This window comes from Lissotriton helveticus, chromosome 7, assembly GCF_964261635.1.
Source record: "Lissotriton helveticus chromosome 7, aLisHel1.1, whole genome shotgun sequence".
In the NCBI taxonomy this organism is placed as follows: domain Eukaryota; kingdom Metazoa; phylum Chordata; class Amphibia; order Caudata; family Salamandridae; genus Lissotriton; species Lissotriton helveticus.
The window spans coordinates 1,934,097,737-1,934,124,836 of NC_136068.1; the positions used below are offsets into that span (position 1 = coordinate 1,934,097,737).

A 27,100-nucleotide genomic window follows, 5' to 3' on the forward strand; every position below is an offset into this window, starting at 1 on the left:
CAATAATCAAGGACCACATTTTCTACGAGACAAACTTCAATTTTACAAGCCTACAAGAGCTCTACGATCAGCCACCCTTAACCAACTGCTTGTTCCACGCACCAAAACAGTGTCCTGGGGGGACCGTCGCTTTTTGGTGGCGGCCCCCAGACTTTGGAACACCTTGCCTCTCAACATCAGACAAAGTGCCACGCTGTTCCAGTTTCGCAAACTTCTGAAAACCTGGCTTTTCTCTCAGTAACCCATTCTAATCCGTCAACCTGTTTAGTCTTTCATTCCTCACTCTCTTCAATAATGGTTTTGAGCGCCTTGACGCCTTAGGGTATAAGCAGCGCTTTACAAGTGTTAAAAATAAATAAATAAATAAATAAATACATGCTGTCTGTGTGATCTCTTGCACCTTTTATGTTTTTTGTGTCTTTCATATCAGTCCGAGGCGTGAGGTGTAATGTCCTGTTTGGGTTCATCAGGCCACAGATCTGATGAATCAACTTACCAATACCTATAGCGCCTCAAAGTGCAGTTTATCTGTTGTTAGTTATGTCCAACAGCTCTTAGGATAAGAAGTGCCAAACATGTTTAGACTTTGGGGAGCTTATGATCCTTTAGTTTCGTATTACTTGGCAGTTCTTGTTCTTTTTACTGTTTCTATTTTTCACATGCTTTTTTTTGTCATGACGAAATGCGACAAGGCTATGTATGATGTATATTTGTACTTTTCTTTAGGATTGTTGAGCCTTTGAATTTGTATTTTTTGTTGTTTCGATGTGTTTTTAAAAAATCTTTTTATGGCTCCAGCCGAATAACAGCCTTTTACTGACTGGAGAAGACTACAATTCCCAGAATGCATCAGTATGGTAATTGACAGCCCTCTGAAACCTTGAGCCTGTTCTATGAGCCGGGACGTGTGTACCCCGAATGAGTGCGCAGGGTGTGAGGGGGAGGGGTATCACCCCCCCCCCCCCCACACACACACACACACACACTGCTCCCATCACAGCAAAGGCCACCACGGCCAAGGCCGACACCATGTGACCTGTGATGAATGGGGTCTGAGGGCACACTTAGGGGCCTCCAGGGGTTCAGTGCCCTCCCTCGGTCTGGGGAGTGGGTGGGGGGGCTTTCGAAGACTCCTCCAGGTGCCCCCACCCCTCCCCTGTCTTGAGTGAGTTGTGTTGAGTAGGGTCAGAGGGCACACCCTAAGTGCTTGGCCCCTCGCAGGTCTCTGGGGGGCGGGGCTCCTCTGAGCGCCCCCACCCTCCTGCCCTCTGGGCACTGAGTGAGGCATGGCACGTGCTGCCAGGGGCCCGCAGAAGTGGCTTCCGAGTGCCCCCCCCCCCTGCGGCATGTGCTAGGATAGCTCAGTGGGTTAACGTGCCTGCCGCAGAGACCAGTGACCAGCCTGCCCTGGTGAAACCACCAGACCCCGGCAGGGCAGAGGAGGCCTTGGGTGAGATAGCTCAGTGGGTTAACGTGCCTGCTGCAGAGCTCAGTGACCGGCCTGCCCTGGTGAAACCACCAGACCCCGGCAGGGCCTCGGAGGCCTTGGCTCCTTTGGGGAGAGCAGGGAGGCCTTGGGCAGGATAGCTCAGTGGGTTAGCGTGCCAGCGGCAGAGATCAGGGTCCGGTCTGCCCTCGTGATACCACCAGACCCCGACAGGGCATCGGCTCCTTCTGGGGAGTGCAGGGGGGCCTTGGGTGAGATAGCACAGTGGGTTAACGTGCCTGCTGTAAAGATATGTATTAACGTATGTTATACAGCACAGGACACGCCCCAGTCAATGTCACAGCCCTTCCATAGCAGGAGCCACACAGGAGCTGTGTGCAGATCACTGCAGTGCAGGGCCGACCCCATGCTTCATTGTACTGAGGCCGAGCGGAGGAACGGTAAAAACCTTAAATATCTCAGGAAGCATGTTATTCCTGAGGTCGGGGTGTCAGAGGTCAAGATCCACGAGAGGGGATCGGTAAAGCAAAGGGTCCAGCTGCCCTGCAGCGCAGTGTGCTTCAAGGCGCTACAGGAGGACAAGTCACAGGTGAAGAGACGGGCGGTGGTGGGTTCCATACGTGCCCCCTGCTCCCATCCCTGTACCGGGGCAGTGCCCCCTGCTGCGGAGGGTGAGACCTTCTTCTATTGCGATGCTTGCTCAGGGCCCAGGGGGCAAATGATCCAGTTCAGACTCGAGGTAGTGGATGAGGCCTTTGAGATGTCTCAAGTGGGCGTGGCCTGCGGTACGTCCGAGGTCGGAGGGCACAGCCCGGGGTTAAGCCCCAAGTTATCAGAGTGTCGGGGCTGCCCCCTCCCAGGGCTGGTTGCTGGTCCCAGTCCGGCCCTGGCGCCTCTGCACATGCTGCCCACTTCTAGGCACTGTATTGAACGAGAACGGCCTCTGTGGGGCCCCGCAGCATTGGGGACCCTGACCCCATGATCCATCCATGAAAAACAAACACAGGTGTGGGAGATGGACCTGTCCTCCTGGGCAGACAGGAGGGCTTTGTTTTTCAATTTACAAACAGTCCCAGAAGCTGGGCTTTAAGTGGGATAAAAAAAAGTGCCACTGAATGCGATCGCTATTGTAAAAAAAAAAAAAAAAAGAACACGCCAGTGAGTGGTGCGCACATGCCACTGCGAGGCATATGTTTTCAATTATCGCGCCTGTGTCTGGGCACGATAATTTATTTTATTTATTTTATTTTAGAGGTTTTATATAGCGCTGGCTGGACCCGGGGGTATCAGAGCGCTTTACATTATAGAGACAAGAAAGGTCAATAAGACAGGCGACATACATAGCATCAATGTAAATACACAACATATAGGTCTCCGCCTGACAGATTTCAAAATGATAAATAAGGGAAATAAGCACAACAAAATGTGAAAGATGTGATAAATCAATAATAATAATAATAATAATAATGATAATTGAAAACATATGGGCTTTGGTGCGCTTAACAGACACCAATAGGCCGTGGGCGGAGCATTGCGCCCACTTTTGGCCTATTGCGTGCTCTGTTGAAACAAAACACGCACTCAAAGCCCAATTACAGACCCCAAAACGGAAAACACACGCACAAGCGTGTGCGATTCCAGGGTTCATTTCTAAACCCCTGACAAAAGGAATCTCGCCTGTGCAAGCACTGCAGCGCAGTGCAACGCAGGTCACAGGACCTGAAAACGGCCCTAGGGGTCTTCAACCAGTCCCCACCTTGGCAGCCTACCTAGGAAATGTCCGGTGCCCAGTAGGCCAGTCCGGCCTGGTTTACACAGCCCAGAAAGCATCAATCAGCTACATAACTAGAAGCAGCACAGGCATCTGTCGGTTGGTGCGAGGTGCTCTATTCGAATCAAAGGGTTTGTTATTATCCTGCATCTGCCACAACTCACTCAAGACGCACATAGATCAGGCGTCTACCAATTCCTATTGTGGGAAGTTGTTAGGTACCTTAATGAAGGACCCAATTTTAAACACCCTAGAGACTCCAGATCTGGGGAACAATATGGTTTAATTGCAGCAGCACTAAGCCGATGCTCACAGTCTGCGGCTGTTGTCATGGAATGTGTGGGAATTAAAGATCGAACTTGATGATTGATATGGGTGTGCCTTCATTGACGATATCCACATATGTGCTTTTCAAGAAACCTGGGCATTATCATGAGTTTATAGATCAAGTTATCAAAACTACAGTATTGATTCGAGACCATCAGCCTCTGCTGATCCATCTGAAGGTTTGGCCTTTTGGCTAAAATCATGTCCAGACTTTGGAAACAAGGCCCTCTCGATCTTTTGGGGCATCTCCTCTCCTCTACTTCTGGTCCTTACCTTAAACTAATTAACATTTACAATCGAAGCTCCGCATGGAATGTAAAATCTCCAATCATAGGGTTAACGGATGACTATTTGGTGGGAATTTTCCACTTCTTATTGGCTATAGACTTCACTGAGACCTATGAGCTCACCACTGAGACCTACGAGCTCACGAATGATGAAGACGAATGAGGTATTCTTGTACCCACAGCCCCTCCCCTAAAAATGTCCTCTGCTGTCCCACAGATAGCAGCATTTACTCTATCTCCTGGATTGCAGGCTGCAATGGGCGATCTAACTCTGACTATGAGGAACCAAAGTATATATTCAAAAGGGTGGAAAGCAATAGTAAAATTGATTATAATTTGCTAGATTTGCACTTTGTTTTTCCAGTTTGTGTGATATGAAAGTGGTAGAGAGAAATGATAGTGGTCACAATCCACTGACTCTTCTTGAATAATTCTCCTCCTACTGAACGAATGACATCCACAAATGTGCACATAACACCTAGCCTTTACACCAATAAGAAGCATGTGAAATGGCAGTCAACAGAGGTGAGGCCAGATGTGCCAGTCAGTATATACACTGCTGTTTCTGATATCCTCAAACCTCATTTATATCATTTGGCTAAAAAGATGCCATTAATTAACATCCACCGCACTATCCTCGCAGCACTCAGAGTATTTTGAGCGACCTACGATCCCACTGCCTTCCAAACCAAGAGGAAAGTCTTGGTTTGGGAAGCAAATGTAGGAAGGCAAAATCTAAACTGCTATTGGCAATTAAAGGAGGCACAAGGACTGAGCTAGCAAAGGCCAGGAGAGAATATGTCAGCTATGAATACAAGCAAAAGGAAGTGCGAGGAGACTTATTGGCAAGAATTGGTCATTACCAAAGATACTAGGGGCCCGATGTAGGTAATTAGTATTTACCGATTCATAAATACCAAATTTTACCGATTCGATATTTACAAATCGGTAAATGCTATGTAGGTATTTTTACCGAATAAATTAACAAATTGGTAATATTCGGTAATTACCGAATCGGTATTTACAGATTCGGTAATTGCCAATGATTCCTATGGGCCTTGAGGCCCATAGGAACCAATGGCAATTACCGAATCTGTAAATACCGATTCGGTAAAATTACCGAATTGACAAGGGGGACAGGGTGTCACTTTGACACCCTGTTGCACCCCTGATTCAGGCTTGTGTGCCATGTGACACACATACATGCCCTTAGGGCATGTATGTGCGCCACATCGCACAGGTGTAGATGCACAGATGTGCATGTACACAGTAATTCGTTATTTACCATCAAATAGTATTTGATGGTAAATAACGAATTCTTAGGGGCCTGTGGCACTATTTTCAGTGCCACATTACATCTATATTTTCCGATTCGGTAAATTTACCAATTCGGTATTTTACAGAATCTGTACATTTCAGGCCCCCTACATGTCACAAACCAAATACCGGTCGGTAGTGGCCGAAATCGGCCGTTACCGACCGGTATTTGGTGACCTACATCTGACCCTAGATCTTTTTGGCATTTTCTTGCTCGTTGTAGCCCAATAACTAATAGGGATGTTGAGCTTAATATTCAACCACAGAATTGGCACCAGCATTTTTCCGATCTCCATTCAGTCCCAGACACTAATAGCTCTTTGGTAGAGGACCGTAGCAGCAAAAGGTTCCGAGCCTGTTGTTGAACCTCAGACTCCAATTTCCTTTCCTCTGGATGAAACAATGCCTTTGAGGCTGAAAAAGTTGGTAAAGCGCCTGGGGTGGATATCCATCGATTTAAACCTAAACGCTTAGGTTCACATTTGAATGTCCTCTCTAAAGCAATTCTATCAGGTGCTGATGTCCCTGATACTTGGAGAAGGGCCACGTGTATAAAAAAAGAAAATAGAGACAATCCTGGGAACAATCGGATGATTAATTCAATTGATAATGCACGGATATTTTTAGCAGTCCACTTTTAGCCGAGGTAATGGTTGGATTAGTGAGTTCCAGGTCCTATCCCATCTTCAGGCGCAGTTTAGATTACATAATTGTAACACGGAGAAGGTTTACTGGTTTATTTTATTGGTTTGGAAAAGTCTTATACTGGAATGGGATCATTTATATGTTGCATTTGTTGATGTAATGGCCACTTTTAACTTTGTTCTACAACGAAAGCTCTGGAAGGTGTTAAGGAATATGTGAATGCCAGAGAATATGTTGAAACCAATAATACGCTGTTACCCTGTAACTTTGCTTGTGTTAGGTGGGGCAGAGGGGTGGACAGACAGACCGGATTAATACTGGGTGTGGGGTTCGCCAGGACTATGTTGGCCCGACCTTGTTTACATTACATATAGACGGAGTGATCTAAATGCTCTGCAAATGTGATAAAGCAGGTGTCTCCAACCTTTTCAGTAATAAGAGCTACTTATGTTCAATGCATATCATCCAGGGCTACTAATAATATTAGTGCCTTACACATAAGGAAAGATTATATTAGAAGCGTTTATGGGGTCACCTCAATCCTTACTCCGCCCTTTCCTTAATAGTGCTCCACAGATCCTGTTACAGCACTCACGATTCCCGGCAAGTTTGGTGCCACGCCTTCTGCCCCCAGAGATGCCACAAAGACATAAAGTCCAACACCTTTTCTTGATGAACTTACTTACTTGGGACCCACCTCACCTGTGACTGTCCAAACGGTTGGGGTTGCCTGTGGTGCCACAAACACCTCAGATGAAACGTGCCACCTGTGGTAGGCAGGTCTCGAGAGATTGCTGCCCACCTCGATGTTTGTGAAGGCGCTCATCATCTACTCACACGGCGCACTGTGGCCTGAACGCTGCCGTGATTGCTCCAGTGACCACTACTGCCCACGACGGCTGGCGCACAGCGGTCTTAGAGATGGGAGGAATTAAACCCCTTAGAGCTAGGCCACATTCTCCACAGTCTTAAGAGAATGCAGCTTTGCATACTACCTCACCAATAGAAACAGATAACACCTACCCATAGCTTCAATATCATTAGGGCACTGCCCTCGCCGCACAGAGCCTACTTTTCCTTTTAAAGTTTTTAGAACGTGTGCTTTAGGGGACGGGTTGCAGGCCAAAACAACGCGATTTAAGATTGTATGCACAACCAAGAGCAGTGCTATCTCATTTACCCCACTATCTCTATCAGCTGTCTCAGCTCTCAAATGTTTGCAGGAACTTCCCAATGATGGGGCCAAGCCTCGATCAGCCGCAGGCGGACCCGCCCTTGGCCCAGGCAAAGCCTGGGTACCGCCGGGCACGCCCAGACTGCGGGAGTCTCCTTGCGCCGAAAAGGCTGCACTGGAGGCTCCTCCTCTTCCTGAGCAGCAATGAGTTCTGGGAGACCGAGTCCCACCCCAGAGAACATTGCGGAGGTTGCTGTCTCCGGCCTCCACTCCTCCCCTGCAACAGCGCATTCAGAGTTAATTCCATTATAACTGAATGACAACTTAGTAACCTTGTCGACTAAGATTCTGTATGGTTATAAACTTCAGCCTCATTCTGTAGGCCTTCTTCTCTATTGTGCAATTAGTCAGTCCAGAGTCTGCCAAATTGAACTTGCCTTGTGGTTTGCCAGTTCATCTGGCTTTTAATGTCTCCTAGCTCAAGCCTTACAATAAGTATAGTTCACCCAAACCTCCGCCACCACCTATAGAATCGATGGTCATGTACAATATGAAGCGAGCGCCATTCTAGAGTCTAAAAGACTAAAGCCCTCATTACACATTGCCCCTTAATTACGAGAGGACCATTGACAGAAATTACCTGCATCTCCAATCAGACTAATGAGATTTGTGGGATAGCTGCAGATCTCTTTACTCTCACCCGGAGTCTTCAGCTGCTTATAAGGGTGAAAGTCTGGTCCAAAATGAGGAACTAACGGTGGAATGGGACCTGGAATAGCTGATTCCTCGTGTAATTTCTCATTAATTAATGGAATTTCATGGCCACACTCGTCAACTGATACAGGAGTGCTGGTAACTCTGGGTTCAGGAAATCCGGCCTATTTTCCAGGCTGCTCCTAATAAGGGCATTAAAAGGTTGTTTACATTATGAGGTTCACTTGTAAGGTTTACACCAGAGGAAAGGTTTTGAGAATGAATAGCACATGTATCTCCAACCACAGCTAGTCTGTCAACTCTAAACCCAAAACCTAGCAAAGACCCCACCAGTGGGGTGGTCTGGGCGGGTTGCTGTAAGGGATTACCTGGCCTGTAGTCCTTTACGTGTCAAACCCCCAAAACCTCAGCTCTGAGGCGTCCTGGAAGTCCTATCCTGCCTGTGATAGGCTCTCCTGGTCATCACAGCTGGCCTCCGTAGCCACATACTCTCCTTGGCAGTGTGGTCACCCCAGCCAGTGCACTGCTTCTGGTTTTTGAGGGCCCAGTCCTGCAGTCCCACAAGACTACAGTGACATTTCCAAACCTGCAAAAGATTAGGCAGCATCTTGGGTGTAGTTGTATTTTAACCGTACCCAAGGTGTGATCAGGCCTTTGATTTCTTCTACCAATGTGAGAGGGAGTTTCTGCGCCTGCTCCAGGTCTGCATCGAACACCAGCTTACCTGCTTTGGACCTCCAGAACTCTGTTTTCCGGTCTTATTCAAGTGTTTATTTTCTAATGTCCTGTCTTGAAACCCTGCATGAAATAAGAAAAACAAACAAAAAAGGTTAGAGCTAACTAAAATACTCACACATGCAAGACAACGCCATTGAATCATGAGGAGTGAACTCAAGCGCAAATAAACAGTTCATTTCTGTGCAGCAGCAACAGGAGCAAAGTGAACCGTAGTTCTACTTCACTTTGCTGTCATTTGAATAGATTGTGGATCGAACAACCGGAGATGCACAAGAGGATCGGGTGTGAAGGAACAATTTGGTCCTTAAAGGTCACCTGGGAGTAACTGAGGGTTAAATAAATTATTTCTCAAAACAATCATTGGAAATGCAGCACATTTTGCTAATTTATTAGTAAGGCGCTGAGATGTGTATGATTTGGTTGTATAGTGTACAATTTGCATGTCTGTTACAGGTAACTGTTTACAGTGTCCTCGTTCCTTGTTTTAGAAAGCACCACCAAGTAAAAGAAATGCTTCAGAGACCCAGAGCGCCAGCAGAGAACAATCGTTATTGTTATTGTTACTTTAGTTTGTATAGCGCCAACTCACAGACAGGCCTCAAGACGCTTTCAGACCAAGAAACCCAACAATTCCCAGCTAGAAAAGGAATAGAATACCCTATGATTAGCAGGGGCCAAGGGCTTCCCTGAATAAAGTTGTTTTCAGCTGCTTTCTAAACTTTAGAAGATTGGCCTCTTTGCGAAGCATGTCTGGCAGCTTGTTCCACAGCTGTGGAATTAGTCTGGAAAAGGATCTTCCACCCTTTGTTGCCAGTTTGAAGCGAGGGCAAACCAACAGCTGAGCATCCGAAGACCTAAGCGATCATGTAGGATTATAAGGCATCAAACGATCCTTTATATAGACCGGTGCTTGTCCATATATTGCCCAATGTTCTACACACAAGCTCTTAAACTCCACCCTCTGCTTCACGGGGAGCCAGTGAAGTTTAAGCAATAGGGGGGAGGCATGAGCTCTTCTGGGGAGTTTAAAGATTAAACGTGCCGCTTCATTCATGACAACCTGCAATCTCTTGATCAGGCTATTTGGCAGGCCTAAATACAGGACATTGCCATAGTCCAATCATGATATAATTGTGGTTGAAACTACCGTGCAAAGCATCGATTGAGAGAGCAGAGGAACAAGCTTACACAATTGCCTGATTAGACCAGTACATATGCCAACTACCGTAGAAATCTGGGCAGACATTGACAGGTCGTGGTCAATTTTTATGCCAAAACTTTTTACATTTGCTGCTGGTGTTGGAGTAGGACCAAGTTCTTGCGGCCAATATAAATCACCCCAAGGTGATGTACCAGTAGATACCACCAAGACTTCCGTCTTTTCGGGATTTATTTTCAGTAGGTTGACCGTAATCCAACTACCTGTGTACCTAAGAACTTCTAACACATGCGCCTGAGCCATAGTAGAGTTCTCAATGCTAAACAGCAGCTGAGTATCGTCGGCGTAATTAAACACTCGACAACCCATGTGCACTAATCACCAATCCTTTTATCTCATCGCAATTCACCCCTCCCTCCCACATTGCCATCAGCATTGTGTATTACGAAGTATGAGCACCTAGCATGGTCAACGAGGTATGGACCTGGCTGGGTGCTACGTTGTCACTGCAGCTGTTCACACGGTGATGGCGCTGAACCCACACAATGACGACCAGCAGCAATGCCAGACAATACAATGGAGTTTATACAAACTATCTTGAAGGTTCACTGCAACATGGACAGTGATAACAACACTGAACCAGATGGTATATAGCATTATCACAGGACCTGCATTTAAAGTTCCCAAAACTTTTTGCTGCACCTGTGACTCACAATTGTGGCTTCATTTGTAGAGCACACATCTGAGTTTTGATAATGCTGTTTTCCACTTAGAAAAACAGTGAAAAGGTCACACAGCTCAGGCTTAGAGCAAGTAGATAACATGATTGGAAGGATAAACAAAAAGACATCACTGCAAATTATTGGTGGGAATGCTCCCATGGAAATGTCACTACAAATTGGTGCGAGTGTTTCAAGAGGAATTGTTCTTGTGCCCCTGGCAAGTGTGTAAATCCATGATGTCATCACCGCTGAATGTAGACTGCTCTGGAATACTGATTTCAAGATTCAGGGGACCTTATCAAAACATGTGCCACTTAATCATGAGTTCACTCTGAAGTAAACTTTATAAAAAAAAGCTGCCCACAGCCACCACCTCACTGGTCTAGTGAAGCTGTCTTATACTTGCAATCTGATCATTGTATTTATTGGTGGTCAGCAAACTTTGGCAATCCTTTTACAGTCTTGTGCAAGCCGTTTTGCAAAGTGCAAACAAATGTGACAAATACTGGGCTTGAGGAATGAATCCTGAAGGTGGTATGTCACACTCTGGGGTGGTAAGTCCTAGATACAGTGTTCTTGACTGACTTGTGCCCTGGTCAGTAAAAGTGCTCACCAGCAGAGTACCAGGGTCTATTTGTACACTCAAATGGTCCAACTTTTAATGGGTTTGACTACTCTGCCTGCAAGCAAACCATTACACTACCATCAGTCGGTGGCAGCTGACTATAGTAGCAGTGTGCAGGACGTGTTTACCTTGTACCAGAGGGGAGGCTACCCTAAAGCTCTTCCTGGAATTTATTTTAGTACATGACTAAACTCCCAGTTTCACTTTGAATGTATGCAGAGTGTCTGAGAGTACTGGGCTAACAAGTATGGTGAGTTACCCATGTTAGGGCCACCACTTTAAGCTTGCAGGGATTAAAGGTGTAGTCAAGTCAAAACAGCTTTATTATGTGTAACTTATACAACCATAAAAGCATACTTATAAAAACAGAAACAAGAAAGCTCAAGGGTACAATATACATTTAAAATTTTGGATCATTTCCAGTTGATTTTTGTGGAGATATGAAGGAATCATTCATCAAAGCATGTTTAAGAGTCAGGGGAGGACTAAAAGCATACAATAATTGTATAGCAATATACATACTTCACAAGACATTCCATAAAACATAATTAAATGCAGCAACAGATACATCGTATTTTAACCCCTTGGGCGCGGCCGCGATTCTGCGCCTGTGCGACTTTTTCAAAGGGAGCAGGTTCATGACAGCCCCCAGCCGTCATCAGCACACGAGCCCCGTGATGCATGACGGCTGGGGGACGTCATCAGCAGAGAAGGGGTTAAGAGCAAATCAGTGCACAATGTATTAAAAAAAATGGAAAATGCTAAAAATGTATATTATACAAATTCATTAAAATAATTTGTTTCTAGTATTACATCTTCTCTTACACCAAAATCCAATATGTTCAGGATAAAATAGACTTTGTGTAAACAAATGCATAATGTGAAAAACTACATATTAAAACCACTATACAAGGTGACTAAAATGAGTCTAAAAATGTGATCGCTGCACTCGTTTATAATGCAGCTAGTTACTCTCATCGGGTTTCTCATATAATAACACATCTAAATGTGCTAATTCTTTTCCTAACTGCCCTTAGTATGAAGACGTCAAACGCACTTGTGAGGTCTACGAAGCAAAGATGTAGTGCCTCCTCCTTAGCCAGTGTATATTTTCCTATTAAAAGTTCCAGGTTTAAGCACAGTTCTACCATTCCAATACCTCGTCTGAACCCAAACTGGGCTTCTGAGAGGATGTTATTCTCCATAGCCCATTCTTCTAACCTCCCCAGGAGGATTTTTCCCATTAACTTGGAGGTTGAGTCCAGAAGAGATATGGGGCGGTAGCAGTTTGCCTTCCCTCTATTGCCCTTTTTAAAAATGGGTACGATAATACTTTGTGACCACGGTGCAGATAGGACTCCTCCTATAGCTGCGTTGAGAACATTTAACAAAATAGGGGTTAAAAACATCAATAGGTACCCCATCAGGTCCTGCAGCTTTCCCGCTGGCACTTTTTAGGAGGGTGGTTTTAATTTCCGCCGATGTAATTGGCAGGGAATTTACAGGTTCAACTAATATAAAATTGCTATTTTGTGTTATAGTAATGCTAACAGCACCAGGATTAAAAATAGACTCAAAATGTGTTATCCTATCTTGTGAGGGTACCGCAATTTCAATTTTCGAAGTTGAATTATCTTTAAAAAAAGGGTGACCAATAGTATGCCAAAACAATGTTGCATTTCTAGTTTCTGTGGCCTGAATCAAACTCGCCCAAGCATCCTCTCTGATTTCACTTTTCCTTCGTTTTGAAATTATTTTATACTCTTTCCTAAGGGTACTTATTTTTACACAGTCTCTCGGTTTTAAGTTTGAGAGCTGTTTTTAGATCCCTGTTTAGCCAGAGCATTCTCTATTGAACCATCTGGGGTTATTGTCACATATCTTTATCTTTTTTTAGGGATAAATCACTCGCTATTTCGGTAGTGATATTATAGCAGGCATTTATAATGAGCAAATCTGTAGAGGAGCTATTCATACAGATATCAATATCCTTTTGATTTTTCCCTCTTACGTTTTCCAAAGAAATGGTTGGATCTCCTCCTAACCATTTAATGGATACTCCATGATTTCCTTGGAGTTTTATATCTGTATGTGTGGTCTTACCCCTTTGTTGATGGGCAAGGCCAAGTCTCAGTGCCAATATTAGTGGGTGATGGTCACCAAGTACATTTTCACTAATTATAATTTTTTCCACCAGATCTTAACACTTTGCTGATATAATAAGATGACCAATACTCGATGAGCCTCTCTCGCCTACGTAAGTAGAAATAGCAGTTTCACCCTCTGAGTTTTCTGGTTCCAAAATTACCTAAATGACATTTAAAAATAATATTGTTTATTGCTTCCCCCATATGGATCATGTGGAAAATAAATGTCTCAAAAAGAAGGATTAAGAGTAGGCTGGCATTTACTAAATAGGCTAGGTTTTCATTCATGATAATGATACATTCATTTGTGGGATGAAGTCTGACAATGGACGAACACTAACATACCAGCGATTTAGACAAATAAAATTGTAGGAGAATGTAGGAATTCATTCTTGGTTTAATGCAGTTTTGTGGCTTAGTTGCACAGACCTAAAATACTGAAAGCTGTTCACACATTATTTTGGGGTGCTATGTCACCAGTGCTGACACAGAAGTGCATCTTTCAATTACTCAACGAGGAAGAGGTGTGGCGCCGCGGCCAGGGCGACTGACTCCGGAATCTGGGGATCCCCGGCTCCGGCGGCAGATTAACCCAGCACCATGTGACTCTGGGCAATAGCTTGCTTAATCTTCCCGACGCCCCCAGCGCCTAGAGACCCTAACGGGTGATTGTGCGCTTTACAAATGTGGATATTATTATTATTATTATTAATTACTAAAAATAATGTGTTACTAATATACAACTCAATGATACTCATTTTGCCAGTGTCATGAAGATGAGAGGTGAATCAAAGGGTTTAAACCAACAGCGCAGATAAATAACTTCACAGGTCTTCTGTTTTGCGCGCGCACCACTCGACACCTGGGCGTGATGATGTCAGAGAGAGCCTGCACACCCATCGCCTGTGCTCTGCAGAGGTCCCGAGTTTTGGGCAGCGGGCAGTGGAGGAAACTGTGTCTCTTTGAACAGTGTGTCCATACTAGGCCACCATCACCCAGCCCACGGGGCCGCGCGTGCTTAACTGGGTCCCCACCAACACGATCTGTGGCAGATGGATGACATCAGCCCCCACTGTGTTAAAGACATCTTGCAGTTTGTTAATGACGTGAATCAGCGCCTCCATGACGGCGGCAGGAATGAATGGTTTTATTTACACCCAAACACATTAGTGCCACCTTACAGAGTTTTCCAGTCAAGCACTGTATTTCTTTTCATGTCCTTAGCTTTCTGAATAATGAGTGTAAATGCTTCAAGTTGTATTCCCTATAAGTGTTTAATTTTGCCAGAATGTTGTTACTTTTTTCAAGCAGCAAATTACTCTTGTCTAGCAGATAGTTTGAATTGAGTTGCTTCTAGGTGTTTATAGCGGGGCACAATTGGGTTGTAGCTGAAGGGAGTGTGAGTTTCTCTCAGTGGGGCAGGATGGTGTTCAGTGAGGGAGAGGATGTAGCACTCTGTGCCAGTGACAGAAAAGGCAAGGCTGTGAGACAAATGGCTTGTGATAGCACTTTTAAGCGTATTTGGGACATTCTGCGAATGGGCAAGTTTTCCGATTAATGTATTGTGTTGACCAATAACAACCGAATGCATGTGTGCATTGTCAATTTAAATAAATATGGAAAAATACTACCTGCAGCATTGAATTCTGCTTGTCGCAAAAATAAATGTGGATAAATTCTGACAAAATGCCCCAAAAATAAATATGGATAAATACAGACGGAAATGGCAAAAAAAAATACCATAAAACCGGGAGCCCTAATCATAATTACAATACAGCCCTCTATCGATTTGCACCATTCACCATTATTTATCTTATTTGTAATCGCTGCTACATCCATGACATGATAATCGTGGATCTGTTGGCTTGAATAGTTGGACGATGTACGTCCGCAAATTCCATATCACGTGTGATGGTACCTAAGCTGTTATCTATATCATCAAGCAGGTGTTCGTGACGGTGTGCACTAGGTACTTGGGAGCTTTAAAAATCATCTAACTTATTTACAGAGCAGTTTAAGGCAATTCCTTAATTATGGTCTACCATGTCACATCGAGTCTCAATAGGTGTTTGCGCACTCAAGCAATCATCCAACTTGTTTACCTTTTGTTGTATAGTGTATTCTAATCTCCCTATCTGTCATCTATCTTCTCATGCATTACAGCTTGCCTGTATTTAGAATGTTATAGATGTCATAGAATGCTTACTAGAGATGAGCCTTCACTTGATGATGGAAGGCTGAGCATCCAGGAGGACAGCTCCTGGTGGGGCCAACTATATTACTTATTTAACCATTTAACTACCATCTTGGTTCATCTATATCACCTGTAACTTCAGCTACAATAAATGATAACTTGGAACTACACCTTGACTCCATGAAGATTATTACATTATTACATTGGCGACGATTGGACTACAAACCCTGCGTGGATACTATTTTAAAAGGATTTTTACATTGAAATTACAATTCAAAATCTTCAACTACATCCAAGAACTACAACTCTAAAACTAAGAACCCAAGCACTGAATTACAACTTTACATCTTGGCTGCCCCTGCCCCACCAGTGACCAACTGCCAACGGTCAGCCTCACCTGGGCAAGCCAACATCAACATAAGCTTGGTGAGTTCTTATTTAAATTATTTACAGCTGCACATGATTTTAAAAACGCTATTCCTGCTATAACTCCCTCTTACTCCTGATTTAAAAGACTACCTGACTGTGCTTAATCAACCTGCTAATTGAAAACCTACACGCTATGATTTTATAAACTTTCATCACAAGCCTGCTCCTATTTTAAAAAGTTAATTCAGTTTACACTCAACTGATTTATAAACCTGCCATATACTTTTCAAAGAGACACTTGTAAATTGAACGCTGCACTTGACTTTACATTTGGATGAAACCCCTGCGTGAATATCAGTAGATTCCTACAACTTAAAAAATGTAACTGCATTGACACCAGCTTAATTTACTAAACAAAAAAGCAAAGGCTTCATTATTACACCCGCCCGAGTTAAGGATTTCATCCATCACCATCTGTTGTGGCTGTGCCCTCCTTTCTGACCCTACTTGTCAAATGATTTCAGATTTATGAGGCAGCTGGGTGAAGTGTCACAAGCCTGTGTTCACGTAGAGAGAAAACTTTACAACCAAAAGATTGTTTCTCAAAAACATTCACTGTACCTTAACCAACTGCCGTTTTTTTTAAATCTAAATTTGAGACAACAGGAAACAGATTTAGTATTAAGAGAGGATTTCATTTTAAACGTCAAGCTATTCCTCATAAGAGAAGGAAAGCCGTTTACATTGCACTTGCTAAATCAAGAAAAGCTGTTTATTTTTCACTTGTCAAAACGGAAATGTCTACTGTTCTACAAGTGTCCCACAGAAACATGTTATTCGCTGGCTGCATTGAGTTTGTGAAAAGGAAGACATATTTCATGTATGTTCACAAGGACGTTAATATATGGTCCTTTATTTTAACAATTAAAGCTAGTTGACATCGGTACCTGCGTCAGTTAAACGACTGAATTACTGATTCAAAGTTCCATTCGAAATGCTTCCTCGTGACTCCTCGTGCAGCATTGACTGTGTTCATCATTCATTTGTTCAGCAATGACGACTTTAATCCGTGCTCTAGCACGCTTTGTCTCATATACGTGCCGTGAGCCTTCCTGCACCAGCGTGACTCAACGTGTCACCAACTAAAGATCGTCATTTCTGTTTACTATCTTCGTTGTATACAAATAGTGACAGCGTCGTAATTTAAGGAATGTCATGAGCGCAACCGTCGATTGGAAGTAATATCACCTCCAAGCCTTTCATAAGCTTCCTCATCCATCTGATCCCGAGTGGGTTTCAGTGTACTCCGTTTTCATATGAGGTACTGTCTAATAGCTTGTTCTTTATAGTGGTTGAGAGCCTGTCCTTCATTCCGGTGACAGGCACACCATACTCAAGGTTTTTAAACAAATTTTCAACTTTAATGGTTCTCTTCTCAAACATATGCAATTTTATACTCACACTGTATTTTATTGGAAACAAACTTTCCTTTGTCTATTCTTAATGAATTCAACAATATATGCATAATTTATGAGTAGACACTACTTGTCTACAACTATTAATTTAAAGTGATGTTTTATGATAAAATTCAATTTATGCAGGTTGTATGTGTAAACACTAATTGTCTACGCTTATCGTTATAAAATGTTAATTTTAACATTATTCAATTTATGCATATTTAATAAGTAGACACTATTTGTCTACGCATTTCAGTTTAAAATATATTAATGTCATTTATTCAATTTTTTACAAGTTGTAATAGGAGACACTATTTGTCTACGCCTATTGGTTTGAGATTTAATTCATACATAAATGTCGGGTTAAAGTGATAAAAATTATCATTATTTTATTGATGCATGCTTTATTAATGGACAATATTTATGTCTACAGCTAGCTTTGTTGGGTTAAAATGCAAATATTTTTCATTATTTAATTAATGCATGCTTTATTAATGGACAATATTTATGTCTACAGCTAGCTTTGTTGGGTTAAAATGAAAATGTTTTTCATTATTTAATTAATGCATGCTTTATTAATAGACAATATTTATGTCTACATATGCCGGTTTAAAATATGAAAATTTTGACGTCATTCTTTGAATTTAGCGCTGTTTTTATGATAGTTTTGCTCTCTCTCTCTCTATATATTAATATTATATCTTCTTTTTGCGCAAAATAGTTTTAATACTTTTGATTAATTCCTGTGCGTAGACGTACGTCACATGGAATTTTGGTTTTATGATATTCGTGATACTTAAGTTTTCATGCTTTAATAATATTGCTCTAATTTATTATTATTGCTGATTACAATTTCTTATTCTGATTAGGTGTTATTCTTTTACTTTACTTGAATTTCACCTTTACTAGAATTCCTGATTATATTTATTCATTCTGGTTTACCTCTCACTAACTGGTTCATAGTTTCACAATTACGCCAGTCTGGCCAATTGGTGTGGTTAACGATCCCGTGAACCATGAATTCTATCTTCTTCTTCTTATTAATGTTTTTCTGCAATAAGAAAAGGGGATGTGTGTTCCTTGTGTCTTGTATTTTATTTCATTAACTTTTTCTATATTATTCCTCTTATAGACAGATTTATTCTAATTCTTATTAGTTCTGTTTTCTACACTACCTCATCTTCCTGTTTAGTGCATACCGTTATTCACATCTCTCTTCTCTAGTGTAAGAAAAGGGGATATGTTGTATAGTGTATTCTAATCTCCCTATCTGTCATCTATCTTCTCATGCATTACAGCTTGCCTGTATTTAGAATGTTATAGATGTCATAGAATGCTTACTAGAGATGAGCCTTCACTTGATGATGGAAGGCTGAGCATCCAGGAGGACAGCTCCTGGTGGGGCCAACTATATTACTTATTTAACCATTTAACTACCATCTTGGTTCATCTATATCACCTGTAACTTCAGCTACAATAAATGATAACTTGGAACTACACCTTGACTCCATGAAGATTATTACATTATTACACCTTTACATTAACATCAATCGCATATGTAGCGGCAATATATTCTGGTATTTTTATCTGAAGCAATTTGCATATTTTCCCTATGTCAATAGATCCCACTACAAGATCTAAGTAGTTCATACATATTATAAGTAGGGATATTTAATATCGGCTATCTTCATTTGGATAAGGAGGTGTAAAGGGTCATCAATATTGTTACCTACATTCATAGACCTATTTGGTTTCTCCATTTTATCAGTTTATTACGTTATATAGGTGGTGTTATATGTTCAGTGGCAGGCCTTCGGATTTGTGTACTTGGCATACTATCCCTTAGTATAGGTTTGGTGGAAACCTTTCCTTGTTTAATTTCAGATGTGATTCTACAACCACCAACCTCCTTTGGCCTAATTAGTGGGTCTTCGGCTATGGTGGACATACTCGTGTTTTTGGAGGCAAATAAGCCCGCCTCCAAGTCCGCTAAAAAAGTTACATCTTTTTGGATCAGTTTTATCTCAGACATGACACGGCGTTCAATGGAGTCTAATATTGAGTGTCATTTTTTAAAATAATGTCTCAACATTATCTGACCCTTGTTGACTATCGGTTACATGAGCCTCTCCTTTTGAGGTTCCAGCAGGTTTGCCCCCCTTCTTTACCTTCTGCTTTGTTCTTGCCACATTGATTTCTTCGGAGGTATTAAAAAAGGAGACGATGATGCACAGCGCATTTAATATTGTTTTATAGATATAAGGGGGTTCTGAACAACTAAAAACATATCATTGCTCCCCCGTGACATGATGTGTCTCATTCTCTCCTTCGTGTGGGCTGAGCCCTTCAGGGCGGCAGGAACATTCAGTAATACAAGACAGACAATATTTAAGACAAGTAATAAACCGGTGCCTCTGTGTTTTATGATCTTTGGGATATCTTTGATACAATGCGTACAAGGCGTGAGGCACAAAGACGGGCCACTCAAATCGAGTGGGAGTCCTCGCGTCAGTAGTGCCTGGCGTGCTGTACGGTCTCGTGCGCAGCTGAGCACCGGCCACAAATAAAACCCCGTCGGCATTGCCCAGAGGAGACCCGGCGGGGACTGTCAGTGACCCCCATGACTCGCTCACTCGCCGCCGGTGCCCGCCGCACCGCAAGAAGATGCATTCATGATCGCGGGTGGTGCCGGCGGCGCAAACTAAACTGCGACCAAGTCGGAACGACTCACAGCAGCCACTGGGTCGGAGAAGACTGATGCTGTCCCGTCCGGCAGAGTGCATGGTGCTCCAGAGCAGTCAGTGCTGCAGCTGAGCTGTGTGGCCACAGCAGGGGGTCCCTGTGCGTCCCGCGGCCTCCAGACGGACCGGGAAACGTTTCTAAAGCTGACCACTTCAAGTAAGTTATAATATTATTATACTAACTACATCAATTCCGCATCTGAAAATAAATTAATTCACTAAATGGCGTCATCTGCAGGGCTGCTCACTCTCGACATCATTCCCAGTGAGCCTCCTGCCGATTTAAATCTGCAGTCTGTCAGTGACGGATCATTGTGATTATAAAAGTAAATGCATGCGGGGCCCGAACGCAGATTTTAATCTCTGTCTGACTGGCTTCGATCTGATAGGGGGCACCAGTAAAACATGTTTAAGAAAAAACAATGAAGCCTATGAAACTAAACACGTTACTATATGGTGCTTTTGTTTACTTGTAATTTTGACCAGGAAGCGGTATATTGTGAACATGTAAACAAACACAATCCACACAAATATGTGTGCAGTTCTCTGCATTGCTTTGCTAAAGAGTCAAAGAAGTTATTATGGACACCTAAAGCACGGCTTGAGATGTCAGACTCTTGGGGGTGGTTCTGGTTCCCCTTAACTGCAACATCAGAAACTATATCAAGTGAAACACTGAAGGAAACACAAAGTTTTCGAAGTATGTGCATTCATGTTTTGCCTTGCCCCGAACGCTACTTCAAACACTAACTGCTACATGTAACTCATTAAAGTGTTGATTCTATTATGGAAAGCGCTTCGTCCAACATTTGGTTTACGTTAACAGAATAAAACTGAAAACATTTCCGTTCCAACATGGTGTCTATGTTTGTGTGCATTTCCACTTGAACTCAACTGTCAAGTGAACTCAACTGTCTTACCCGGAATTACTTTGACAGTTGACTTATGTTTATTTATTTTTCTTAATGTCATGGTATTGTGAAGTGTGAATTTTAAAACTCTGCCCCTCAGTCCACACCCATGGCTATTCTCCTTTCGTTCCAGACGTAGGTGCTTGTTACATTTTGCAAGTACTTTTTGCTTTTGGTATTTTAGGGCTGTAGAATACTAATTGGACGAATAAAACTGTCTTGCATAATCTTCCTCGTGCACATTCCTTAATCTTGCCCTCGCTGGCTCTAACCTATGTGTGCTTCAGCCTCACGCTCCTGATGCTTGCCCGATGCGGAGTGTCAGTGACTACTGTCCAATCAGGTTACAAGGCCACTTTTTTTAATTTCTGGTGCTTTACAGCAATTTTAAGATCCCCTTAGTGTTTATCAGTACTCAAATAGGTGTAATTTCTGATAATTATATGTTTCTCTGGTCTTTATGGCTTGATTTTGCTTGCGATAAAGTGTCACTCATAGTCATTGAAATGTCACTCATAGTTACACTTAAATTATGAAAATGTTACACATGGCAATCTGAAACCTTGGCAGCTATGCTTCAGGGGTCCCCTCGAGGGGCGGCAGGAGACACTAAATAACATAAGACTGCGGTTGGACAGGGAATAACCCGGGTCCCTCTGCGTTTATGAATATTTATGACATCTTTGGTATGATGAGTCTTTACTCACCGTCTGCAGGGTCTCAGGAGGTGTCAGGGCCGGGGGGGGAGGGGCCGGGGGGGGGGGGGGTTCACAGTTCATTCAAACGCCTCCTCCCGCACCAGCCAGCTCCACCCGGCCCCTGGAATCAAGAAAAAGAGAAACAAAGACCTGCAGGCCAGGCAGGAGGGACCGGAAGACAGGCAACGAGGAGAAGGAGGAAGCACGACTGACCGGAAGCCAGACTGAGGACCGGAAGACAGGCGAAGATTAGGGACGGAAAACAGGCAACGAGGAGAAGGAGGAAGTACGACTGACCGGAAGCTAGACTGAGGACCGGAAAACAGGCGGAGCTTAGGACGGAAGAATAGCAACGAGGAGAAGGCGGAAGCACGTCAGACCGGAAGACAGGCAAGTCTTAAGACCGGAAGATATACAACTCGGAGACCGGAAGCCAAGTTCAGGTAATAAACCGGTTGTCAGGGAATATATACACCACGACACCGAGCCGGAGCAGGGGGGCGCTGCACGGGGGGCGGGGCGGGGGTCCTTAGTAGGCAAACCGAGGCCCAGCCCGGGCTTCAGCCGCAGGAAACAACAGCATGACGGAGGAAGGTGAGGTCAGGAGTCATTAACACCGGATGTGGGCGTGGCCTGGAGGGGAGGTCAGGGGTCACGAGCAAGGCGTATATGACGCAGCCTCATGCTGTAAAGCTGTAACAATGGTTACAGAATGACGCAGCCTCGTTGTGTAATGGTGTAACAATGGTTACAAAATGACACAGCCTCGTTGTGTAATGATGTAACAATGGTTACAAAATGACACAGCCTCGTTGTGTAATTGTGTAACAATGGTTACAAAATGACACAGCCTCGTTGTGTAATTGTGTAACAATGGTTACAAAATGACACAGCCTCGTTGTGTAATGGTGTAACAATGGTTAAAACATGACACAGCCTCGTTGTGTAATGGTGTAACAATGGTTACAAAATGACGCAGCCTCATGGTGTAATGATGTAACAATGGTTACAAAATGACACAGCCACGTTGTGTAATGGTGTAACAATGGTTACAAAATGACGCAGCCTCATGGTGTAATGATGTAACAATGGTTACAAAATGACACAGCCACGTTGTGTAATGGTGTAACAATGGTTACAAAATGACACAGCCACGGTGTGTAATGGTGTTACAATGGTTACAAAATGAAACAGCCTCGTTGTGTAATGGTGTAACAATGGTTACAAAATGACACAGCCACGGTGTGTAATGATGTAACAATGGTTACAAAATGACACAGCCACGGTGTGTAATGGTGTTACAATGGTTACAAAATGAAACAGCCTCGTTGTGTAATGGTGTAACAATGGTTACAAAATGACACAGCCACGGTGTGTAATGGTGTAACAATGGTTACAAAATGACACAGCCACGGTGTGTAATGATGTAACAATGGTTACAAAATGACACAGCCTCGTTGTGTAATGGTGTAACAATGGTTAAAACATGACACAGCCTCGTTGTGTAATGGTGTAACAATGGTTACAAAATGACGCAGCCTCATGGTGTAATGATGTAACAATGGTTACAAAATGACACAGCCACGTTGTGTAATGGTGTAACAATGGTTACAAAATGACGCAGCCTCATGGTGTAATGATGTAACAATGGTTACAAAATGACGCAGCCACGTTGTGTAATGGTGTAACAATGGTTACAAAATGACACAGCCACGGTGTGTAATGGTGTTACAATGGTTACAAAATGAAACAGCCTCGTTGTGTAATGGTGTAACAATGGTTAAAACATGACACAGCCTCGTTGTGTAATGGTGTAACAATGGTTACAAAATGACACAGCCTCGTTGTGTAATGATGTAACAATGGTTACAAAATGACACAGCCTCGTTGTGTAATGGTGTAACAATGGTTAAAACATGACACAGCCTCGTTGTGTAATGGTGTAACAATGGTTACAAAATGACGCAGCCTCATGGTGTAATGATGTAACAATGGTTACAAAATGACACAGCCACGTTGTGTAATGGTGTAACAATGGTTACAAAATGACACAGCCTCGTTGTGTAATGATGTAACAATGGTTACAAAATGACACAGCCTCGTTGTGTAATGGTGTAACAATGGTTAAAACATGACACAGCCTCGTTGTGTAATGGTGTAACAATGGTTACAAAATGACGCAGCCTCATGGTGTAATGATGTAACAATGGTTACAAAATGACACAGCCACGTTGTGTAATGGTGTAACAATGGTTACAAAATGACGCAGCCTCATGGTGTAATGATGTAACAATGGTTACAAAATGACACAGCCACGTTGTGTAATGGTGTAACAATGGTTACAAAATGACACAGCCACGGTGTGTAATGGTGTTACAATGGTTACAAAATGAAACAGCCTCGTTGTGTAATGGTGTAACAATGGTTACAAAATGACACAGCCTCGTTGTGTAATGGTGTAACAATGGTTACAAAATGACACAGCCACGGTGTGTAATGGTGTAACAATGGTTACAAAATGACACAGCCACGGTGTGTAATGATGTAACAATGGTTACAAAATGACACAGCCTCGTTGTGTAATGGTGTAACAATGGTTAAAACATGACACAGCCTCGTTGTGTAATGGTGTAACAATGGTTACAAAATGACGCAGCCTCATGGTGTAATGATGTAACAATGGTTACAAAATGACACAGCCACGTTGTGTAATGGTGTAACAATGGTTACAAAATTACGCAGCCTCATGGTGTAATGATGTAACAATGGTTACAAAATGACACAGCCACGTTGTGTAATGGTGTAACAATGGTTACAAAATGACACAGCCACGGTGTGTAATGGTGTTACAATGGTTACAAAATGAAACAGCCTCGTTGTGTAATGGTGTAACAATGGTTAAAACATGACACAGCCTCGTTGTGTAATGGTGTAACAATGGTTACAAAATGACGCAGCCTCATGGTGTAATGATGTAACAATGGTTACAAAATGACACAGCCACGTTGTGTAATGGTGTAACAATGGTTACAAAATGAGGCAGCCTCATGCTGTAATGATGTAACAATGGTTACAAAATGACACAGCCACGTTGTGTAATGGTGTAACAATGGTTACAAAATGACACAGCCACGGTGTGTAATGGTGTAACAATGGTTACAAAATGACAAAGCCACGGTGTGTAATGGTGTAACAATGGTTACAGAATGACACAGCCTCATGGTGTAATGGTGTAACAATGGTTACAAAATGACACAGCCACGGTGTGTAATGGTGTAACAATGGTTACAAAATGACACAGCCACGGTGTGTAATGGTGTAACAATGGTTACAAAATGACACAGCCACGGTGTGTAATGGTGTAACAATGGTTACAAAATGACACAGCCTCGTTGTGTAATGGTGTAACAATGGTTACAAAATGACACAGCCACGGTGTGTAATGGTGTAACAATGGTTACAAAATGACACAGCCACGGTGTGTAATGGTGTAACAATGGTTACAAAATGACACAGCCACGTTGTGTAATGGTGTAACAATGGTTACAAAATGACGCAGCCTCATGGTGTAATGATGTAACAATGGTTACAAAATGACACAGCCACGTTGTGTAATGGTGTAACAATGGTTACAAAATGACACAGCCACGGTGTGTAATGGTGTTACAATGGTTACAAAATGAAACAGCCTCGTTGTGTAATGGTGTAACAATGGTTAAAACATGACACAGCCTCGTTGTGTAATGGTGTAACAATGGTTAAAAAATGACGCAGCCTCATGGTGTAATGATGTAACAATGGTTACAAAATGACACAGCCACGTTGTGTAATGGTGTAACAATGGTTACAAAATGACGCAGCCTCATGGTGTAATGATGTAACAATGGTTACAAAATGACACAGCCACGTTGTGTAATGGTGTAACAATGGTTACAAAATGACACAGCCACGGTGTGTAATGGTGTAACAATGGTTACAAAATGACACAGCCACGGTGTGTAATGGTGTAACAATGGTTACAGAATGACACAGCCTCATGGTGTAATGGTGTTACAATGGTTACAAAATGACACAGCCTCGTTGTGTAATGGTGTAACAATGGTTACACAATGACGCAGCCTCATGGTGTAATGATGTAACAATGGTTACAAAATGACACAGTCACGGTGTGTAATGGTGTAACAATGGTTACAAAATGACGCAGCCACGTTGTGTAATGGTGTAACAATGGTTACAGAATGACGCAGCCTCATGCTGTAATGGTGTTACAATGGTTACAAAATGACACAGCCTCGTTGTGTAATGGTGTAACAATGGTTACAAAATGACGCAGCCTCATGGTGTAATGATGTAACAATGGTTACAAAATGACACAGCCACGTTGTGTAATGGTGTAACAATGGTTACAAAATGACACAGCCACGGTGTGTAATGGTGTAACAATGGTTACAGAATGACACAGCCTCATGGTGTAATGGTGTTACAATGGTTACAAAATGACGCAGCCTCATGGTGTAATGATGTAACAATGGTTACAAAATGACACAGTCACGGTGTGTAATGGTGTAACAATGGTTACAAAATGACGCTGCCTGATGCTGTAATGGTGTAACAATGGTTACAAAATGACACAGCCTCATGGTGTAATGATGTAACAATGGTTACAAAATGACACAGCCTCGTTGTGTAATGGTGTAACAATGGTTACAAAATGACACAGCCACGGTGTGTAATGGTGTAACAATGGTTACAGAATGACACAGCCTCATGGTGTAATGATGTAACAATGGTTACAAAATGACACAGCCGCGTTGTGTAATGGTGTAACAATGGTTACAAAATGACACAGCCACGGTGTGTAATGGTGTAACAATGGTTACAAAATGACGCAGCCTTATGCTGTAATGGTGTAACAATGGTTACAAAATGACACAGCCTCATGGTGTAATGATGTAACAATGGTTACAAAATGACACAGCCTCGTTGTGTAATGGTGTAACAATGGTTACAAAATGACACAGCCACGGTGTGTAATGGTGTAACAATGGTTACAGAATGACACAGCCTCATGGTGTAATGATGTAACAATGGTTACAAAATGACACAGCCTCGTTGTGTAATGGTGTAACAATGGTTACAAAATGACACAGCCACGGTGTGTAATGTTGTAACAATGGTTACAGAATGACACAGCCTCATGGTGTAATGATGTAACAATGGTTACAAAATGACACAGCCTCGTTGTGTAATGGTGTAACAATGGTTACAAAATGACGCAGCCTTGTGGTGTAATGGTGTAACAATGGTTACAAAATGACACAGCCTCGTTGTGTAATGGTGTAACAATGGTTACAAAATGACGCAGCCTTGTGGTGTAATGGTGTAACAATGGTTACAAAATGACCCAGCCTTGTGGTGTAATGGTGTAACAATGGTTACAAAATGACACAGCCTCGTTGTGTAATGGTGTAACAATGGTTACAAAATGACACAGCCTCGTTGTGTAATGGTGTAACAATGGTTACAAAATGACACAGCCACGTTGTGAAATGATGTAATAATGGTTACAAAATGACACAGCCTCGTTGTGTAATGGTGTAACAATGGTTACAAAATGACACAGCCTCATACTGTAAAGGTGTAACAATGGTTACAAA

The 27,100-nt window shown here is 42.8% G+C and overlaps 1 protein-coding gene across 2 annotated transcripts in view; it reads right to left on the reverse strand.

The window, feature by feature from the left end:
* LOC144770943 (uncharacterized) overlaps positions 1-21,675 on the reverse strand; it is a 37,633-nt gene extending 15,958 nt beyond the window's left edge. Inside the window, exons 1-2 of one of the 2 annotated variants that reach the window (XR_013599066.1) lie at positions 21,453-21,627; positions 8,407-8,480 (exon numbers count right to left, since the gene is read on the reverse strand). The gene's annotated coding sequence lies outside the window, so the exon portion shown is untranslated. Of the gene's footprint in view, positions 1-8,406; positions 8,481-21,452; positions 21,628-21,656 lie in introns of those variants that run through there. The other variant, XM_078655782.1, reaches the window with a different exon arrangement.
* Between the last annotated feature and the right edge of the window lie 5,425 nt (positions 21,676-27,100).